The sequence below is a fragment of the Mustela lutreola genome, chromosome 8 (genome assembly GCF_030435805.1).
Source record: "Mustela lutreola isolate mMusLut2 chromosome 8, mMusLut2.pri, whole genome shotgun sequence".
Lineage (NCBI taxonomy): Eukaryota > Metazoa > Chordata > Mammalia > Carnivora > Mustelidae > Mustela > Mustela lutreola.
The window spans coordinates 123,345,202-123,365,577 of NC_081297.1; positions in this window are offsets into that span (position 1 = coordinate 123,345,202).

The following is a 20,376-nucleotide window of genomic DNA, read 5'->3' on the forward strand; positions in this document are numbered from 1 at the left end:
TTGTTTACTCCTGCTATACCAATATCTTTATCTCTTTAAAGATAATTTCTCGGGGCGCCTGGGTGGCTCAGTGGGTTAAAGATAATTTCTCTTCCTTTCCTTTTAAATCCTTTCTCCATCTGGCCAAGGGATTCTGCTGCTTCTCATGCAAACTGTTGAACCTGTTGTCTTTCTTCTGCAGTTACTGCCTTCCTCAGATAAGTTGTTAGGCTTCCCTAAGGCCATTTCTTCACGTATCAGCCACTGAGTTAATGATGTGCAGGAGGAGAGAGGGCTAAAGCAGCCCAGGACTTATTTAGCAGCTTCCCATAAGTTTAGGACTTGTGATGGAAGGATCTCAAGGTAGGGAGCCTCTTTTTTACAAACTCCTCTATACTGGGTAAATCTATCTTACAAGAAAACACTTTCAACTTCCACCAATATTATCTGATATAATATAAGATGTAGAATATAATTTCCCCACCTTAAGGTTTAGAGAAATAGGTGAGAAGAAGTAATAAATGGCAATAGCCAGCCAGTCTTCCTACACTTCCTGTTATCTGCACCTCACCCCAGCTAGATGATATTATCATACCACTTCTCCACCACACTGAATTGGCACTGCTATGCTTCGGTCTTGCATTAATTACCAACTGGGCAATGATCTTCCTAAGGCAATACTGGTGAGAGGAAAGAAGCAGGGAGATACCACAACAAAAAAACTCTATTCCCTCTCTCCCTCTCATTGTACTTGGTCCTCTTCCACTGTGGGGAACTATTTCTTCACTAATATGATCAACTTCTATTTCTCAAAGTTTTCATAATGTAACTGTATACTTTTGCTAAGAAATGGAAAGTACTGAATATTTAATAAGTCTTTAATAATTCTACTTAAAGCTATCAACCTCCTTCCTGCTTCTGCGCCTCTCTGGATTTGCGCTAAAGAGAAAGGCATAGCAGCTCATATTAGTTTGCTACCCTGTCAACCATCACTTGATCTATGTCATTTAGACATATTCCTTAAAAATAAGATTTCTGAAAGACCTTTCAATTTCTGAAAATACGTAAAGAACACCCACTTTCATGTGCGACTTTTTAGTTTTCTATCTGAAAATGACATAACATTAATCTATGTACCTTATTTAATAGAAATAGGGACCAAAAAAACAACCTGAGGCTAATTAAGCATAAGGTACCTCAAGCTTTAATTCTGGCACTATTTCAATTTTCAGTTCCTTGTTTATGATTCATATAATAGTTTGCTTTAGACAAATTAATTAGTTGTATGTGTCAAGCTAGTTAAATGCATGCTAAATATTTTCCCAAGAGAACTAAGTTGAAACTGGGTGCTATTAAAACCTTCAAATGAACAAAATGTGTTTTTAACAAGTCACACATTATTAATTGGAACTGGATAGTGAGGCATATTTTTGGATGCTTGCCGAGAATAATTATGGTACTTTTTTTTTTTTTTATTGGAACAAGATGAGTTAATCAAGAGACGCTAATCCAGTTTATCATGGCGGAAGCTTGAAAGCATTGTCACAAACTTACACACCTTATCAGTTTGTGTTAGGGTTGAAAAACCAAGTGGGGGGCCAGGGATCATTCCTGTTCTATAGTTTATGCCTTAAAGAGATCTTTACCCAATTTCCTCACTTTAAATAGGTAAGAAATCAGATACCCAAAAAATGTTATTGACCTAAATTTGTAAAGCTGGTTGACAGCAGAGCCAGAATTATGAAAAAAAAAAAATTTGTATTCTTACCATAACTAAATATTGGCTTTAAAACATTATACATTTAGTAAGTTTTATTATAGATTGTTCTATATTAAATCTAAGCCTAAATGGTATTTTATCTTTGAAAAAATGTTATAAAATCTACACAAAATTCTTTTATAAAAATATTTCCAAATAATTGACTCATTGCCAGGAAGAACTCACTGTCTTCTATAACACAACCCCTCCTCCCCCACACACACTGATTTGTGCTTGGTTACTATCTCCTCATTCTTCTTTTCTTCTTTTGGTATTTTAGACAAATTCTTGCCTCCATGATGCACAGCAGGATTCTTATCCAGTGTACCCATTCTCTACCTCCTAAATCAAGCAAGTTAACTCAGATTCTCCCTTCTAAGACCTCCAATCTCAAAAAGCATGATATAAGGGCAGGGAAAAGTACTGGATAAAGAAAGTTCATTTTAACTAGTTCTGGTTGTCTAGATTCCTAGATCTTCTGAGTCTCATCTTTATAGAACCTTGATTTTCTAGATTTTCATCACTCTTCCCATTGTTCTTATCACCCAGTTAATTGATATCCTATTTTCTCTGCATGAGTTAGCTACAATAAATTTGTGTTACTTGCCATCACTGGGATCTAACTGACACAGTCTCTATCTCTGTGCCTGAGGCAGGATAAAACCTTAACCAGGCTGTTGTGTTTGGCTAGGAGTGGTGTTATTCCAGTAAGAATTGAGTTGACACACATCATTTGTCCTAGTGTTTAATTTGCTTGATATTTTGTAAAAACACAAATGACATAAAAATTGACATAAAACTTTCACTTGTTAGCACAATCTATGATTATTGGACATATCTAGTCCTGATACCTTAACGCAGTATCCAAATTAAAAGAGGCAACTGCCCTTGTGCTTAAGGCTCAAGAGAAAGACAGATGTCTAAAGGAGACCCTCTAAAGAAGGTTCATAAGAATAAAAGTCTTAACCTAAAGGAACCTATTACATTTTGCCTTTATTACTGAATTTTAAAATTTTGGTTTCCGTGGTGATATATATTTTAAAGAAATGACAAAATGAATACGTGTGTTACAAGGGGATTCTTAAATAAGCCTAGACTGACCTGAGAGCAGTAGAAAGATCATACCAAGCTTATAAAAAGCACTCAGTAATTATTTTAGATGCTGGGAGTAATTGCTACAGAAGATCTGGGTAACAGCATGCCAATATGGGAGACTGAACACTGTTTTTAGAAACTGTCAGGCATTCTACTCTTTCTGTTTAAACTGGAGAAACTGAAAGCCACTGCGAAGAAAAAGAAGATGGAGAAGATGGGAAGGGAAGAAATGAAAAGAAGAAATGGAAACTAATAATTATTATAGATATTAGAGACCTTACTACATGTCAGTACCTGCTAGGTGATGATAATAATCATTTCACCTATTCTTAACTATTCTGAGATAGGTGTCATTATGCTTATTTGATAAAGAAATGAAGGTGGAAGAGATTCACTTCTCTAAGGTCATAAAACTTGAGTTTGGAAGATACAGTTTCTGTATTTTGATCTTCTGACTCTAAACTCCATGCTTATACTATTGTTGGTGCTTTACTGGAGGCTCAGCAAGTACTGCTGCTATTATTATTACTAACACTACTGATGCTATTAGGACATAGCTAGACAGACCGAAGCAGTGATGGAAAAGTTGTTGGAAAGCTTCACTAAAAGGAATGAGCTTAACTTCAGTGTGTCTTAGGTGCTTATTAAGATTTACTCTTGTGCTAGAATGTGATATACTGATTGAACTCTTCAGTATTCTTTCTCTTTTCTCTTCCCACTGTTTGATCAAGCTAAAAATAATCTCTTTTTATTTAAACTTGTTGATTACAGCCTGTTTCTGCAAGGTACAGAAACAACAGAAACCAAACCATAATCTGACCCAGTTACAGAACCTACTGGTGACTTTTCTAGCCCTTTCTCCTGTTCTCTCTCTCTCAGCACAGAGAACTGAGTCTTAACAGCAGCATACGATTGGTGGGGAGGAGGTATAACAAAGATTCATGTCATTTAATTATACTTGTCTCCTGAAAACATAGTGAAAAGTAAACCCTGTATTACCTAAAACAATATTCCTCTCTCTGCAGTATAACACAATGATTAAGAGAGGTGGATCAAACTATTTGGTTCAAGTCTGTTTGATTTTAGGTACGTTTTTTAGCCTGTCTGTGCTTTAATTTTCTCATCTGAAAAGTAGGATGCATAAGACAAAGGGGGTCAATATATGGAAAATATTTGTCATTGTACCTGGCAAAAAGTACCCCTTAATAAGTAGCTACTTAAATTACTAAATTACTTAAATTACTACTATTTAAATTGTGATTGTGTTAGGATGAGATCTGTGATTCCTCTTCCTCTGGGGGACTCATTAGTAGATCTCCAGGAGAGAGTAAGAACAGCTGGCCTCTACTTCTTCTACCTCTTCTGAGTTGTTTCATTGGACTGAAAGTGAAATCCATTTTTTTTTTTATTTGAGGCTACATGTTTGCTGGGCATCAAAAGATGACAAAAAGAATTAAAATGGAAAACATGGAATAGCTTAAAATGAGAGAAAGTTTGGGCTAATGTAATAAAGAAAGCATTTGAGTAAAAGGAATACAAATAAAATCTACATCTGTGTGAATGAAATTTTAAATGAGTCTTTAAAAATGGCTCCACACTTTTATCCATTTTCCACATCAGAAGATCTTGAAAGACAAAAGGAGAGACTAGCAATTTACAAGTATGCCTGGACTGGAGGGCCTTGATGATTTCTATTAACACAGACTTTGAAGTAGCTTAATATAAAGCACATACACTGTCCACAGCTATGGCCAATGGTTGGCAAATACTATAATAAAATTGATTTTGCTTATATCAAGGGAAATGGCCTAATGATGGATCAAACAGCCTTTTAAAATACAGTGAGACATTTTAGTATCGATATCTGCTCTCACAAACTTCAAGCTATCATCCAAAATAAGTCTAAGTCTTTGTACAACGAAATCTCTTTATCAAGTATGTAAGAAGACATATGATATTTTAATATGTCAAATCAAGTTGCTCAGGCAGAGCAAAATCAATGCCAATACAACATCAATTTTCCAAGATTTTTAAACATCTACTCATGCTTTTAGGACAAAAAGTCAAATAACAGAAAAGTATCAGCTTTCTTAGTTTGAGTAAAATAACAACAGTGGGAAAAAATGTAGCTGTGTCTGGCAACATTCTACACTATGATAATACAAGCCTAACAGAAATAAGAAGAAATTGTGAAATCCAAGATTTTCTAGGATGTGAGGAAATGGAAATTTTTAGAAACTATTGGTGGAAAGGAAATAGATTAAAGTGTTTTTAGAAGAAACTCAAATCTTCAATGTATCTACCCTTTGACTTAGCTACTGCACTCCTGGGAATTTCTTCCTCCAGGAGGCTATTTGTGTAATGACTCAGTATAGAGTTCTCATAGAGACTTCCTGAATTCAACCTGGCTCTGCAACACAAGTTAGGGAAAACTACAGGACCATAACTGACCATAAAATGCCTCAAGACTAGAAAAAGTTGCTCTGTCTGGATAAAGGGAGGCTAGGAACACAAGGTTTGACAACCAGAAGGTATCCTTGGGCATTTTAGAATAAAGCCTCCCTTCTTTCTGCTAAAAGCAGCCTTGGGCTGAGGCTTGGTGAAAAGCTCAAGCTGAATGTCAGGCCCAACTTGCCACCTCAAGTAGATATCCCAGGGCAAGGAACAACCTGCATAATCTGGGGAGAACACAAAGAACATCAACTTCACAGGATTGTTGTGGGGTTCACATAGGATTATCTCCATAAAGCGCTTAGCATGGTACATGGCACACAGTATGCTCTCAACAAATTATACCTAACATTTTATTATCATACACTACAGACAATGGGTAGTCAAAGAAAATTATTGTGATATTCATTACAGCATTGCTATAAAATCCTTTAATAAGAGAGAGTTTAAACAAAATCTAGTACAGGCCTTGAAATTCAATAACCTTTACTTTCCTCCCAATTTTGTATTGTGGTAAAATATACATAACAGAATTTACTACTGAGCCATTTTTTAAAATTTATTTTTTTCAGCATAACAGTATTCATTGTTTTTGCACCACACCCAGTGCTCCATGCAATCTGTGCCCTCTATAATACCCACCACCTGGTTCCTCCAACTTCCCACCCGCTGCCCCTTCAAAACCCTCAGATTGTTTTTCACAGTCCATAGTCTCTCATGGTTCACCTCCCCTTCCAATTTCCCTCAACTCCCTTCTCCTCTCCATCTCCCCTTGTCCTTCATGCTATTGGTTATGCTCCACAAATAAGTGAAACCATATGATAATTGACTCTCTCTGCTTGACTTATTTCACTCAGCATAATCTCTTCCAGTCCCATCCATGTTGCTACAAAAGTTGGGTATTCATCCTTTCCGATGGAGGCATAATACTCCATAGTGTATATGGACCACATTTTCCTTATCCATTCGTCTTTTGAAGGGCATCTTGGTTCTTTCCATAGTTTGGCAACCGAGGCCATTTCTGTTATAAACATTGGGGTACAGATGGCCCTTCTTTTCATGACATCAGTATCTTTGGGGTAAATACCCAGTAGTGCAATTGCAAGGTCATAGGGAAGCTCTATATTTAATTTCTTGAGGAATCTCCACACTGTTTTCCAAAGTGGCTGCACCAACTTGCATTCCTACCAACAGTGTAGGAGGGTTCACCTTACTCCACATCCCCTCCAACACATGTTGTTTCCTGTTTTGTTAATTTTGGCCGTTCTAACAGGTATAAGGTGGTATCTCAATGTGGTTTGAATTTGAATCTCCCTGATGGCTAGTGATGATGAACATTTTTTCATGTGTCTGATAGCCATTGGTATGTCTTCATTGGAGAAGTGTCTGTTCATATCTTCTGCCCATTTTTTGATATGATTGTCTGTTTTGTGTGTGTTGCGTTTGAGGAGTTCTTTGTAGATCTTGGATATCAACCTTTGGTCTGTACAGTCATTTTCAAATATCTTCTCCCATTCCATAGGTTGCCTCTGTTTTTTTTACTGTTTCCTTTGCTGTGCAGAAGCTTTTGATCTTGATGAAGTCCCAAAAGTTCATTTTCGCTTTTGCTTCCTTTGCCTTTGGAGACATATCTTGAACAAAGTTGCTGTGGCTGATATCGAAGAGGTTACTGCCTATGTTCTCCTCTAGGGTTCTGATGGATTCCTGTCTCACATTGAGGTCTTTTATCCATTTCAAGTTTATCTTTGTGTACGGTGTAAGAGAATGGTCAAGTTTCATCCTTCTACATATAGCTGTCCAGTTTCCCCAGCACCATTTATTGAAGAGACTGTCTTTTTTCCACTGCATATTTATTCCTGTTTTGTCGAAGATTAATTGACCATAGAGTTGAGGGTCCATATCTGGGCTCTCTACTCTGTTCCACTGGTCTATGTGGCTGTTTTTATGTCAGTACCATGCTGTCTTGGTGATCACAGCTTTGTAGTAAAGCTAGAAATCAGGTAACGTGATGCCCCTCATTTTATTTTTGTTTTCCAACATTTCCTTAGGGATTCGGGGTCTCTTCTGACTGCATACAAATTTTAGGATTATTTGCTCCAGCTTTTTGAAGAATACTGGTGGAATTATGATCAGAATGGCATTAAAAGTATAGATTGCAAACCATCTCTACAGGAAATCTTGAAAGGGGTCCTCTACGCAAAGAGAGAGCCTAAAAGTGGTAGATCAGAAAGGCACAGAGACAGTAACAGTCACCTTACAGGCAATACAATGGCCCTAAATTCATATCTCTCAATAGTTACCCTGAATGTTAATGGGCTAAATGCCCCTGTCAAAAGACACAGGCTATCAGAATGGATAAAAAAACAAAACCCATCCATATGTTGCCTCCAAGAAACTCATTTTAAGCCCGAAGACACCTCCAGATTTAAAGTGAGGGGGTGGAAAAGAATTTACCATGCTAATGGACATCAGAAGAAAGCAGGAGTGGCAATCCTTATATCAGATCAATTAGATTTTAAGCCAAAAACTATGATAAGAGATGAGGAAGGACACTATATCATACTCAAAGGGTCTGTCCAACAAGAAGATTTAACAATTTTAAATATCTATGCCCCCAACGTGGGAGCAGCCAACTATATAAACCAATTAATAACAAAGTCAAAGAAACATATCAACAATAATACAATAATAGTAGGGGACTTTAACACTCCCCTCACTGAAATGGACAGATCATCCAAGCAAAAGGTCAGCAAGGAAATAAAGGCCTTAAACGACACACTGGACCAGATGGACATCACAGATATATTCAGAACATTTCATCCCAAAGCAACAGAATACACATTCTTCTCTAGTGCACATGGAACATTCTCCAGAATAGATCACATCCTCGGTCCTAAATCAGGACTCAACCGGTATCAAAAGATTGGGATCATTCCCTGCATATTTTCAGACCACAATGCTCTAAAGCTAGAACTCAGCCACAAAAGGAAGTTTGAAAAGAACCCAAATACATGGAGACTAAACAGCATCCTTCTAAAGAATGAATGGGTCAACCGGGAAATTAAAGAAGAATTGAAAAAAATCATGGAAACAAATGATACTGAAAAAACAACGGTTCAAAATCTGTGGGACACAACAAAGGCAGTCCTGAGAGGAAAATATATAGCGGTACAAGCCTTTCTCAAGAAACAAGAAAGGTCTCAGGTACACAACCTAACCCTACACCTAATGGAGCTGGAGAAAGAACAAGAAAGAAACCCTAAGCCCAGCAGCAGAAGAGAAATAATAAAGATCAGAGCAGAAATCAATGAAATAGAAACCAAAAAAACAATAGAACAAATCAACGAAAGTAGGAGCTGGTTCTTTGAAAGAATTAATAAAATTGATAAACCCCTGGCCCGACATATCAAAAAGAAAAGAGAAATGACCCAAATAAATAAAATCATGAATGAAGAGGAGAGATCACAACTAACACCAAAGAAATACAAACTATTATAAGAACATACTATGGGCAACTCTACGGCAATAAATTTGACAATCTGGAAGAAAGGGATGCATTCCTAGAAACATATAAACTACCACAACTGAACCAGGAAGAAATAGAAAGCCTGACAGACCCATAACCAGTAAGGAGACTGAAACAGTCATTAAAAATCTCCAAACAAACAAAAGCCCAGGGCCAGATGGCTTCCCGGGGGAATTCTACCAAACATTTAAAGAAGAACTAATTCCTATTCTCCTGAAACTGTTCCAAAAAATAGAAATGGAAGGAAAACTTCCAAACACATTTTATGAGGCCAGCATCACCTTGATCCCAAAACCAGACAAGGATCCCACCAAAAAAGAGAGCTATAGACCAATATCCTTGATGAACACAGATGCGAAAATACTCAACAAAATACTAGCCAATAGGATTTAACAGTACATTAAAAAGATTATTCACCATGACCAAGTGGGATTTATTCCAGGGCTGCAGGTTGGTTCAACATCCGCAAATCAGTCAATGTGATACAACACATCAATAAAAGAAAGAACAAGAACCATATGATACTCTCAATAGATGCTGAAAAAGCATTTGACAAATTACAGCATCCCTTCCTGATCAAAACTCTTCAAAGTGTAGGGATAGAGGGCACATACCTCAATATCATCAAAGCCATCTATGAAAAACCCACCGCAAATATCATTCTCAATGGAGAAAACCTGAAAGCTTTTCCGCTAAGGTCAGGAACACGGCAGGGATGTCCATTATCACCACTGCTATTCAACATAGTACTAGAGGTCCTAGCCTCAGCAATCAGACAACAAAAGGAAATTAATGGCATCCAAATCGGCAAAGAAGAAGTCAAATTATCACTCTTAGCAGATGATATGATACTATATATGGAAAACCCAAAAGACTCCACTCCAAAACTGCTAGAACTTATACAGGAATTCAGTAAAGTGTCAGGATATAAAATCAATGCACAGAAATCAGTTGCATTTCTCTACACCAACAGCAAGACAGAAGAAAGAGAAATTAAGGAGTCAATCCCATTTACAATTGCACCCAAAACCATAAGATACCTAGGAATAAACTTAACCAAAGAGACACAGAATCTATACTCAGAAAACTATAAAGTACTCATGAAAGAAATTGAGGAAGACACAAAGAAATGGAAAAATGTTCCATGCTCCTGGATTGGAAGAATAAATATTGTGAAAATGTCTATGCTACCTAAAGCAATCTACACATTTAATGCAATTCCTATCAAAGTACCATCCATCTTTTTCAAAGAAATGGAACAAATAATGCTAAAATTTATATGGAACCAGAAAAGACCTCGAATAGCCAAAGGGATATTGAAAAAGAAAGCCAACGTTGGTGGCATCACAATTCCGGACTTCAAGCTCTATTACAAAGCTGTCATCATCAAGACAGCATGGTACTGGCACAAAAACAGACACATACATCAATGGAACAGAATAGAGAGCCCAGAAATAGACCCTCAACTCTATGGTCAACTAATCTTCGACAAAGCAGGAAAGAATGTCCAATGGAAAAAAGACAGCCTCTTCAATAAATGGTGCTGGGAAAATTGGACAGCCACATGCAGAAAAATGAAATTGGACCTTTTCCTTACACCACACACGAAAATAGACTCAAAATGGATGAAGGACCTCAATGTGCGAAAGGAATCCATCAAAATCTTTGAGGAGAACACAGGCAGCAACCTCTTCGACCTCAGCCACAGCAACATCTTCCTAGGAACAACGCCAAAGGCAAGGGAAGCAAGGGCAAAAATGAACTATTGGGATTTCATCAAGATCAAAAGCTTTTGCACAGCAAAGGAAACAGTTAACAAAATCAAAAGACAACTGACAGAATGGGAGAAGATATTTGCAAACGACATATCAGATAAAGGACTAGAGTCCAGAATCTATAAAGAACTTAGCAAACTCAACACCCAAAGAACAAATAATCCAATCAAGAAATGGGCAGAGGACATGAACAGACATTTCTGCAAAGAAGACATCCAGATGGCCAACAGACACATGAAAAAGTGCTCCATATCACTCGGCATCAGGGAAATACAAATCAAAACCACAATGCGATATCACCTCACACCAGTCAGAATGGCTAAAATAAACAAGTCAGGAAATGACAGATGCTGGCGAGGATGCGGAGAAAGGGGAACCCTCCTACACTGTTGGTGGGAATGCAAGCTGGTGCAGCCACTCTGGAAAACAGCATGGAGGTTCCTCAAAATGTTGAAAATAGAACTGCCCTATGACCCAGCAATTGCACTATTGGGTATTTACCCTAAAGATACAAACGTAGTGATCCAAAGGGGCACGTGCACCCGAATGTTTATAGCAGCAATGTCCACAATAGCCAAACTATGGAAAGAACCTAGATGTCCATCAACAGATGAATGGATCAAGAAGATATGGTATATATACACAATGGAATACTATGCAGCCATCAAAAGAAATGAAATCTTGCCATTCGCGACAACATGGATGGAACTAGAGCGTATCATGCTTAGCGAAATAAGTCAAGCAGTGAAAGACAACTATCATATGATCTCCCTGATATGAGGAAGTGGTGATGCAACATGGGGGCTTAAGTGGGTACGAGAAGAATCAATGAAACAAGATGGGATTGAGAGGGAGACAAACCATAAGTGACTCTTAATCTCACAAAACAAACTGAGGGTTGCTGGGGGGAGGGGGTTTGGGAGAAGGGGGTGGGATTATGGACATTGGGGAGGGTATGTGCTTTGGTGAGTGCTGTGAAGTGTACCCCTGGGGATAAAAATATATGTTTATAAAAAATATATGTTTATAAAAAATAAAAAATTTAAAGTAAAAAAAAAAAGTATAGATTGCTCTAGACAGTATAGACATTTTAAAAATGTTTATTCTTCTGATCCAAGTCCATGGAATGGACTTCCATCTTTTTGTACCTTCTTCAATTTCTTTCATGAGTGTTCTGTAGTTCCTCGAATACAGATACTTTACCTCTTTGGTTAGGTTTATTCCCAGGTATCTTATGGTTCTTGGTGCTATAGTAAATGGAATCAATTCTCTAATTTCCCTTTCTGTATTTTCATTATTAGAATATAAGAAAGCCACTGATTTCTGTACATTGACTTTGTATCCTGCCACGTTGCTGAATTGTTGTATGAGTTCTAGTAGTTTGGAGGTGGAGTCTTTTGGGTTTTCCATATAAAGAATCATTTCATCTGCAAAAAGAGAGAGTTTGACTTCTTCATTACCAATTTAGATACCATTTATTTCTCTTTGTTGTCTGATTGCTGTTGCTAGGACTTCTAATACTATGTTGAACAAGAGTGGTGAGAGTGGGCATCCTTGTTGTGTTCCTGATCTCAACGGGAAGGCTACAAGCTTTTTCCCATTGAGGATGATATTTGCTGTGGGTCTTTCATAGATATATTTTATGAAGCTCAGGAATGTTCCCTCTATTCCTATACTTTGAAGCGTTTTAATCAGGAATGGATGCTGGATTTTGTCAAATGCTTTTTCTGCATCAATTGAGAGGACCATGTGGTTCTTCTCTCTTCTCTTATTAATTTGTTCTATCACACTGATTGATTTGCGAATGTAGAACCATCCTTGTAGCCCAGAGATGAATCCCACCTGGTCATGGTGGATAATCTTTTTAATGTGCTGTTGGATCCTGTTGGCTAGGAGCTTGTTGAGAATCTTAGCAACCATATTCATCAGTGATATTGGTCTGACATTCTCCTTTTTGGTAGGGTCTTTGCCTGGTTTGGGGATCAGGGTAATGCTGGCTTCATAGAAAAGGTCAAGAAGTTTTCCTTCTGCTTCAATTTTTTGAAACAGCTTCAGGAAAATAGGTGTTATTTCTTCTTTGAAAGTTTGGTAGAATTCCCCAGGGAATCCATCAGGTCCTGGGCTATTGTTTTTTGGGAGGTTTTTGATCACCGCTTCAATCTCGTTACTAGATATTGGTTTATTCAGGTTGTCAATTTCTTCCTGGTTCAATTTTGGGAGTTTATAGTTTTCCAGGAATGCATCCATTTCTTCTAGGTTGCTTAGCTTATTGGCATATAACTATTGATAATAACTTCTGATGATTGTTTCTACTTCTTTGGTGTTTGTTGTGATCTCTCCCTTTTCATTCATAATTTTATGAATTTGAGCTTTCTCTCTTTTCTTTTGGATTAGTGTGGGCAATGGTTTAATGATCTTACTGATTCTTTCAAAAAACCAGCTTATAGTTTCATTGATATGTTCTACTGTATCTCTGGTTTCTACCTCATTGATCTCAGCTCTAATCTTGATTATTTTCCTTCTTATGTGTGAAGTTGGTTTGATTTGTTGTTGATTCTCCAGTTCTTTAAGGTGTAGAGACAGCTGGTGTGTTCTGGATTTTTCAATATTTTTGAGGGAGGCTTGGATGGCTAGTATTTCCCCCTTAGGACCACCACTGCTGTACCCCATAGGTTTTGGATTGAAGTGTCTTCATTCTCATTGGTTTCAATGAATTGTTTCAGTTCTTCTTTGATCTCTTGGTTGATCCAAGAATTCTTTAGCAAGGTGGTCTTTAGCTTCCATGTGTTTGAGTTCCTCCCGAACTTTTCCTTGTGATTGAGCTCCAGTTTCAAAGCATTGTGATCTGAGAATGTGCAGGGAATAATCTCAGTCTTTTGGTATCGGTTGAGTACTGATTTGTGACTCAGTATGTGGTCTATTCTGGAGAACGTTCCATGTGCACTTGAGAAGAATGAGTATTCTGTTGTTTTAGGGTGGAATGTTCTGTATATATCTATGAGGTCTATCTGTTCCAATGTGTCATTCAATACTCTTGTTTCTTTATTAATTTTCTGCTTTGATGATCTATTTCTGAGAGAGGCGTGTTAAGATCTCCTACTATTAGTGTATTCATATCAATATGACTCTTTATCTTGATTAACAGTTTTCTTATGTAATTGGCTGCTCCCATATTGGGGGCATAGATATTTACAATTATTAGATCATCTTGGTGGATAGTCCCTTTAAGAATGATGTAGAGTCCTTCTATATCTCTGACTACAGTCTTTAGTTTAAAATCTAATTTGTCTGATATGAGAATCGCTACCCGGGCCTTCTTTTGAGGCCCATTGGCATGAAAGATGCTTCTCCATCCCTTTACTTTCAGTCTGGATGTATCTTTAGGTTCAAAATGGAGACAACATATGGATGGGTCCTGTCATTTTATCCAATCTGCAACCCTGTGCTGATTTACGGGCATATTTAGGCCATTCATATTGAGAGTGATTACTGATAGATATGTTTTTATTGACATCGTGTTTCCTTTGAAGTCTTTCTTTCTGTAGATTGTCTCGATATTTCTGTTCAATGCTATTCTTAGTATTTTTCCTCTTTTATAGAACCCTCCCTTAATTTTTCCTGCAGTGTTGGCTGGTGGTTGCATAGTTTTTTAAATCTTGCCAGTCTTTGGAAACGCTCTGTCTCTCCATCCATTTTGAATGCCAGTATTGCTGGATAAAGTATTCTTGGTTGCATGTTCTTCTCATTTAGAGCCCTGAATATATCTTGCCAGCCCTTTCTGGCTTGCCAGGTCTCTGTGGACAGGTCTGATGTTATTATGATGGGCTTTCCTCTGTAAGTAAGGAGCCTCTTTGTCCTAGTGGCTTTCAAGAGATTATATCTACAATTATGATTTCTCAATTTGACTATCAGGTGCCTTGATGTTTTTCTGGAATCTATGATCTTGGGTAGAGACCATTCGACCTCTAGTACATGAACGCTGGTTCCATTCGTGATATTGGAAAATTTTTCATGAAGAACTTGTCCCACTATATCTTCTACACCTCTTTTTTTCTCCTCCCCTTCAGGGATTCCAATAATTCTGACGTTGGAACGTTTTATGGCATCATTTATTTCCCTGATTCTGTTTTCGTGGCTTCTAAGCTGTCTGTTCCAGGCTTCCTCCTGATCCTTTCTCTCTGTTTGTCCTCCAGATCACTAATTCTATCTTCTGTCTCAGTTACTCTAGCTTTGAGAGAATTTAGATTAGATTGGAACTCCTTGAGAGCATTGTGAAGCTCATCCCTGTAGCTTTCAGCTCTTCCCTAACATTGAAAACATGATCTCTGGTTGCTTTCAGTTCAGCCCTAACCAATTCCGTTTGGTCATTCATGGCTTTCTTTAACCTAGCTATTGCCTGGATAATTGTTAGCCTGAATTCTCTTTCCAACATATTGTCTATGTTGATAGCCATTAGCTCTGTTGCAGAAGGCCCAGCCTTTGTATTTTTCTTCTGTTGGGCATTCCTCCTCCTAGTCATTTTGGTGAGAGATGGCTGAATAGAGGTAGCTGGATGTATCAACTGTGGTGCAGTCAAGGTGTGCCCTGGAACGCTTCTAAGCAATCAGGTTTCCCCACCCAAAGGAGAGAAAAAAGAAAAGAAAAAGAAAAAAGAGAGAGAGAGACAGGAAAGAAAGAGAAGATAAAAGAGAAGGTTCAGCCCAAATGGGCCCCAAGGTAAGATTTATGAAGTATACAAACAAAAACAGACAAACAAAAAGACTGCCCACTGGCGTCTTCTGCTCCGGTAGAGATCCAGACGTGTATTATTCTGATCTCAGGCTGATTTTGTGGGTGATTGGAGTTCTTTGGAAGGTAATCAGCTCAGTTTAGGGTACAGGTTGAAGGGGGGCCTCCTCCTACTTCCCCGCCATCTTTTCTCTACTGAGCCATTTTTAAGTGTGCATGCAGTTCAGTGGTATTAAAGTACACTCTATTGTCATGCAATCATCACTGCCATCCATGTCCAGAACTCTCTTCATCTTGCAAAAAATAAACCTCTATAAACTTTAAAAATAATGAGATGGATCTGTAGGTAACAACATGTAAAATTTTGTGTCTATGATATATTATTAGAAAGAAAGTAGGAAAGTTGCAATATAATCTGAATCCATTTTTCAATATAAAAAAGGGAGGAAGGGAGGGAAGGAAGGAGGAAAGAAATTTATGGGATTGTCCTGTCAGCAACGGTTTTCTGGACATTTCCTTTCCTCTCATTCAATAGTTAGTATAGAAGCTTCCCTGTTACTACAATGTGACACAGTATAATAATAATAGTTGCTATCTCATTGTTATTCTGACAAAAGAATTAATATTTGTATAGGAGTTAGATCACTTCTGGGCACTTGTTAAGGGCCACAGAAATGTTTCTGTTTTTGATAGAATGAAAGTTTGGGAAAGATCTCAATATATGTTCTCTAAAATAGGTAGGAGAATAATGGCCACAGAAAAACTATTCTTTCATGTACCTTGATTTTATAAAACTGCTGCTATTACTAAGAATAAAAATAAAACAATGATAAAAACAACAAAAGCAATAGCTAATATTTATTGAATACTCCCTGTTGTCAGGCACTGATCAATGTTTAACTGGCATTATTTTATGCCATCTTCATAAGGCTATGGGATAGATTCTAATATCCCTATATCATATATGAGGTAATAAAAGCTCAGGGAAGTTAAGTGGCTTGTCCAAAATCAAATGCCTAATAAGCATTAGAACAAGGTTATAAAGTCAGAGATCCTACTTCCAGGAGGTTTTAATTATCTCTAAGCATCATGACACCATAATATATACACACATGTTTACTGTACATGTGTATATGTATGTATTCTGACATAACAAAGAATTAGATATAGGCATATGCCAAGTTTTAGAATGCTAGATCATTGACATTTTCTAGAATGTAGTCTGAAGATACAAAAGATATACTATATACTTCTTACTGTTTTTCGATTATGTGATTATGTATAGTCTCTCCTGGACAAGTACAACTTTTTTCATCTGTGTATACATTTGGTTTAACAAGTAGTGAGTACATAACAAATTTCACCAAATTTTAGAGTATTGAAATATAATTTGGAATTGTTTTAAAATAGCAAATCCTATAGTTTCCATTCTGCTTACATTTTTTGCAGACCTTTGTCAGTGAGATGGGCCTCTCAAATTCAACTCTCTCTGATTGCAGCTTCCTTAGGATAACTTCCCTTGTGTGTTTTCCGCACTAGTCACATATGAGGTGACCTATCTGCTCTGTCCAATTAGAGTGACCAAGTCCTATATAGAAAATTCCTGAGAGATTTCAACACACTCAACCTGCTAATTTGCTTTTCCAAAACCATGATGTTAGGATTAACCCTTTAGAATTAAATACCTATCTTAAAAAATTTATTTTTGAACTATAGTTCACATGCAGTATTATATAAGTTTCAGGTGTACAACATAGTGATTTAACAATTCTATACATTACTCACTGCTCACCATGATAAGTGTAGTCACCATCTGTCACTGTACAATGGAGGGGCAATGGTATTGACTATATTCTCTATGTTGTATTTTTCATCTCTGTGACCTATCCATTTTATAATGAAGTTTATACCTCTTAATCCCTTTCATGAATATTTATTTTTAATTTAAGAGTTGTCCTCCACTTTAAAATACCACTAGCCAAAACACAACTTCTGCAAAAGAACATTATACAGTCAGTCATTCCTCCTTCACAGCCTCGATTTTTGTCTTTAAAAGAGGCCTCCATATCTTCATCGCTGAAGCTCTAATTCCAAAGCTTTACTATAAAGCTTTGGAGGCAACATCTTTGTGTCCTTGTTCTTTCTCTAGACTGACAGTTTCACAATCTACTTCTGAAACTTAATTGGAAGAAATGCTTCATACTCTCTTGTAACTCCTCTGCTTCTCCTTTGCTGCCTTAGTTCCTCTAACATACAATGGAAAGATGCAAAGAGGAAGAAAAAAATAAATATACACAAAATGTATGGTAAGCCAGATCCTATAAATCTTTGAGCTGCTTTTTCCAATCCAGGAGGAAATCCACAATCACCTTCACAACTATACTCTTTGGCCATTCCTCTGGATAGGGTACTCAATTATTCTGTTGGTCCCCTCAGATAACATATAAAATAAACCTTGGCACAATTTATCATTTTTAAATATATAGTAAGCTTATAGTTAAAAAAAAAGTATTCTAGAGCAAGGAAGAAATTTATTTTTATCTGATAGCAGTGAGATTAACCGTAGTAATAACAAAAATTAATAATCTTCTATTTATTGAGACGTTATTCTATGACAAGCACTCAACATATATCATCCCAATTAATTCTTATAGCAACCTAACTTAGTAACTATTATCCCCATTTTATTGCTGAGGAAAGTTAGGCTCAGAGAGATTAATTTCCAAAGATTACACAGCTAACTATTTATAACACAGGAACCTAGACTTCTTTGACTCTCTTATATTAAGTATTTACTATAGTTTAAGATTTTATTTTTTAATAACATAGGAGTTCTACAGAAACCACGAGTACATTAATAATCTCCAGGATAGTGTTCATCATAAAGCTCATAGGAAATATGCCACTACATAACATATCAATTGGTATTGAACTTTAAAGGTTGGAAATAGTCTGATCTGAAGAGGCAAGCACTGACACATGCAAGGCCAGCATTTGCTGCTATTTGCTCTACTTCTAAAATGAAATGCTAATAAGCATACCAAGTTTTAAAGATCTTGCTTGCTTTCCAACCTCACCTGGTTCCATTTTTTTTTTTCTTGTCTCTCCCCAGTCCACTACAGATATCTTAATCTTTCCCTAATTCACCTGTCCCAGGATGTTTATACACGTTCCTTTTTCCAATATTAGATCATTCTCCCACATCCCCCAGGGTTTACACAGTTGACCTTTTGTTAATCCTTCAAATTTCAGTTTAATTGTCACTTCCTCTGAAATGCTATTCTGTCACCTAATGTAAGCAAGTCCCATTTTCTTCGCACCCTGTTTGTTTCCTTCATAAGTGATTTTATATTTCTATGTAAATATAACCATATATATTTATATATACTTATATATATAAATATAACCATCTATATCACTATCTATATCTATATGGTTTACTTATTTGTTTACTGTCTGCCTAGAAGCTTACTAGTAGACCTAGTGTCTATTTCTTCACATTACGTATCTACAGCCTAATTGAAGACTGCTCACTAGTTGTTGAATGAATAAATTACATGTTAAACATAAGCTTATAATGTGGAGTGAATAACAATAAAACACATTTATATATAATGACACGTTAACCTCTAGCACCTCGGTTTATCATATCTCCAATTGCAACTTGTTTTTTTTCAACATTTCTTACCATAAATGAGATGCCATGCAATAATGACCAAAACTCATAGTTATAATCTGACCATCACAGCAAGGTCCAGCTGACATTGACATCACACTAAGCCAGAAGGCATTGGGTCAAAATAATCAGGGGTGATGAGAAAGTAAGGAAGGATGATTTATACACTGGAAAATCGTAATTGCACAAATGCAGGATAAGACTTAGGGAATCCATGTGGATATGAAGAGTTAAAACAGGGCGCCTGGGTGGCTCAGCCCTTAAGTGCCTGCCTTAGGCTCAGGTCATGATCCCAGTGTCCTGGGATCAAGGCCTACATTGGGCTCCTTGCTTGGCAGGAAACCTGCTTCTCCCTCTCCCACTCCCCCTGCTTGTGTTCCCTCTCTGTGTCTCTCCTTGTCAAATAAATAAATAAAATCTTAAAAAAAAAAGAGTTAAAACATTTTACAGATTGAAGAAAAGGACCAATGTGGCACCAAAGAAAACTGTTTTCAAGACAAAAATTGTTTTTTTCTTTCCCTAACAAAAGAAATGGGTTGGCATGCTGTAAGATTTTGACACAAGCTGTAAGTCCCCAAACAGGTGATACCCTCACTCATCAAAGTTACACTTGCATCCACTCTCCAGAAACCATTTATGTTGTAAGTTGCAGGCCTTCTTATTTGACTTAATGTCTCCAAATACTCAGTGGACATTGGAAATGATGAATCTCAGTTCTAAGAGGCAAAAGACCTTACAATTACTTCAATGATTCAGCCAGTAAGAACTGCATGCCCCCTATGTGCATGGTACTGTGTAAAGTACCTCTTGCTCCAACCCTGCTGTGTTGTCAGCAAAAATCAATGTTTCTGAGCTAAAAACCTCAAGCCTGGTGAGATACTGGAAGTAAGACCTGGAAACAGCCTGCTGGTTTGAGCATGAGCATATGTGGTAATAAGAACTCTGTGCAATAAATCTCCAAGAAGATTAAGTTGCATCCAACTTAAAATCCACCATGATAGATCTGCCTTTGCTTACACTATACTTTCCTAATAGATCTGTGTCTGGTAGGTACATCTAGCAATCCTCTCTCTCCATATGCTTGTATCTTTTTTTTTTTTTTTTTTTAAATCTACAGTCCACTCCTCCTCTGAACTTCTCTCTCACTTAACAACTGCCCATTCAACATTACTCCTTGGATAGTTAACACTAAAATTAACATGTCTGAAGTGAACTCTGGATTTCAACATTCCCCCAAACTTCCACCCTTCCCATGTGCCATCTTCCTCAGCAAACGCCACAAACAGGTCACATTCTTGATGTCCTCTTTTTCTCACATCCCATTTCATATTCCACATTCTTTTTTTTTTTTTTAAGATTTTATTTATTTGACAGAGATCACAAGTAG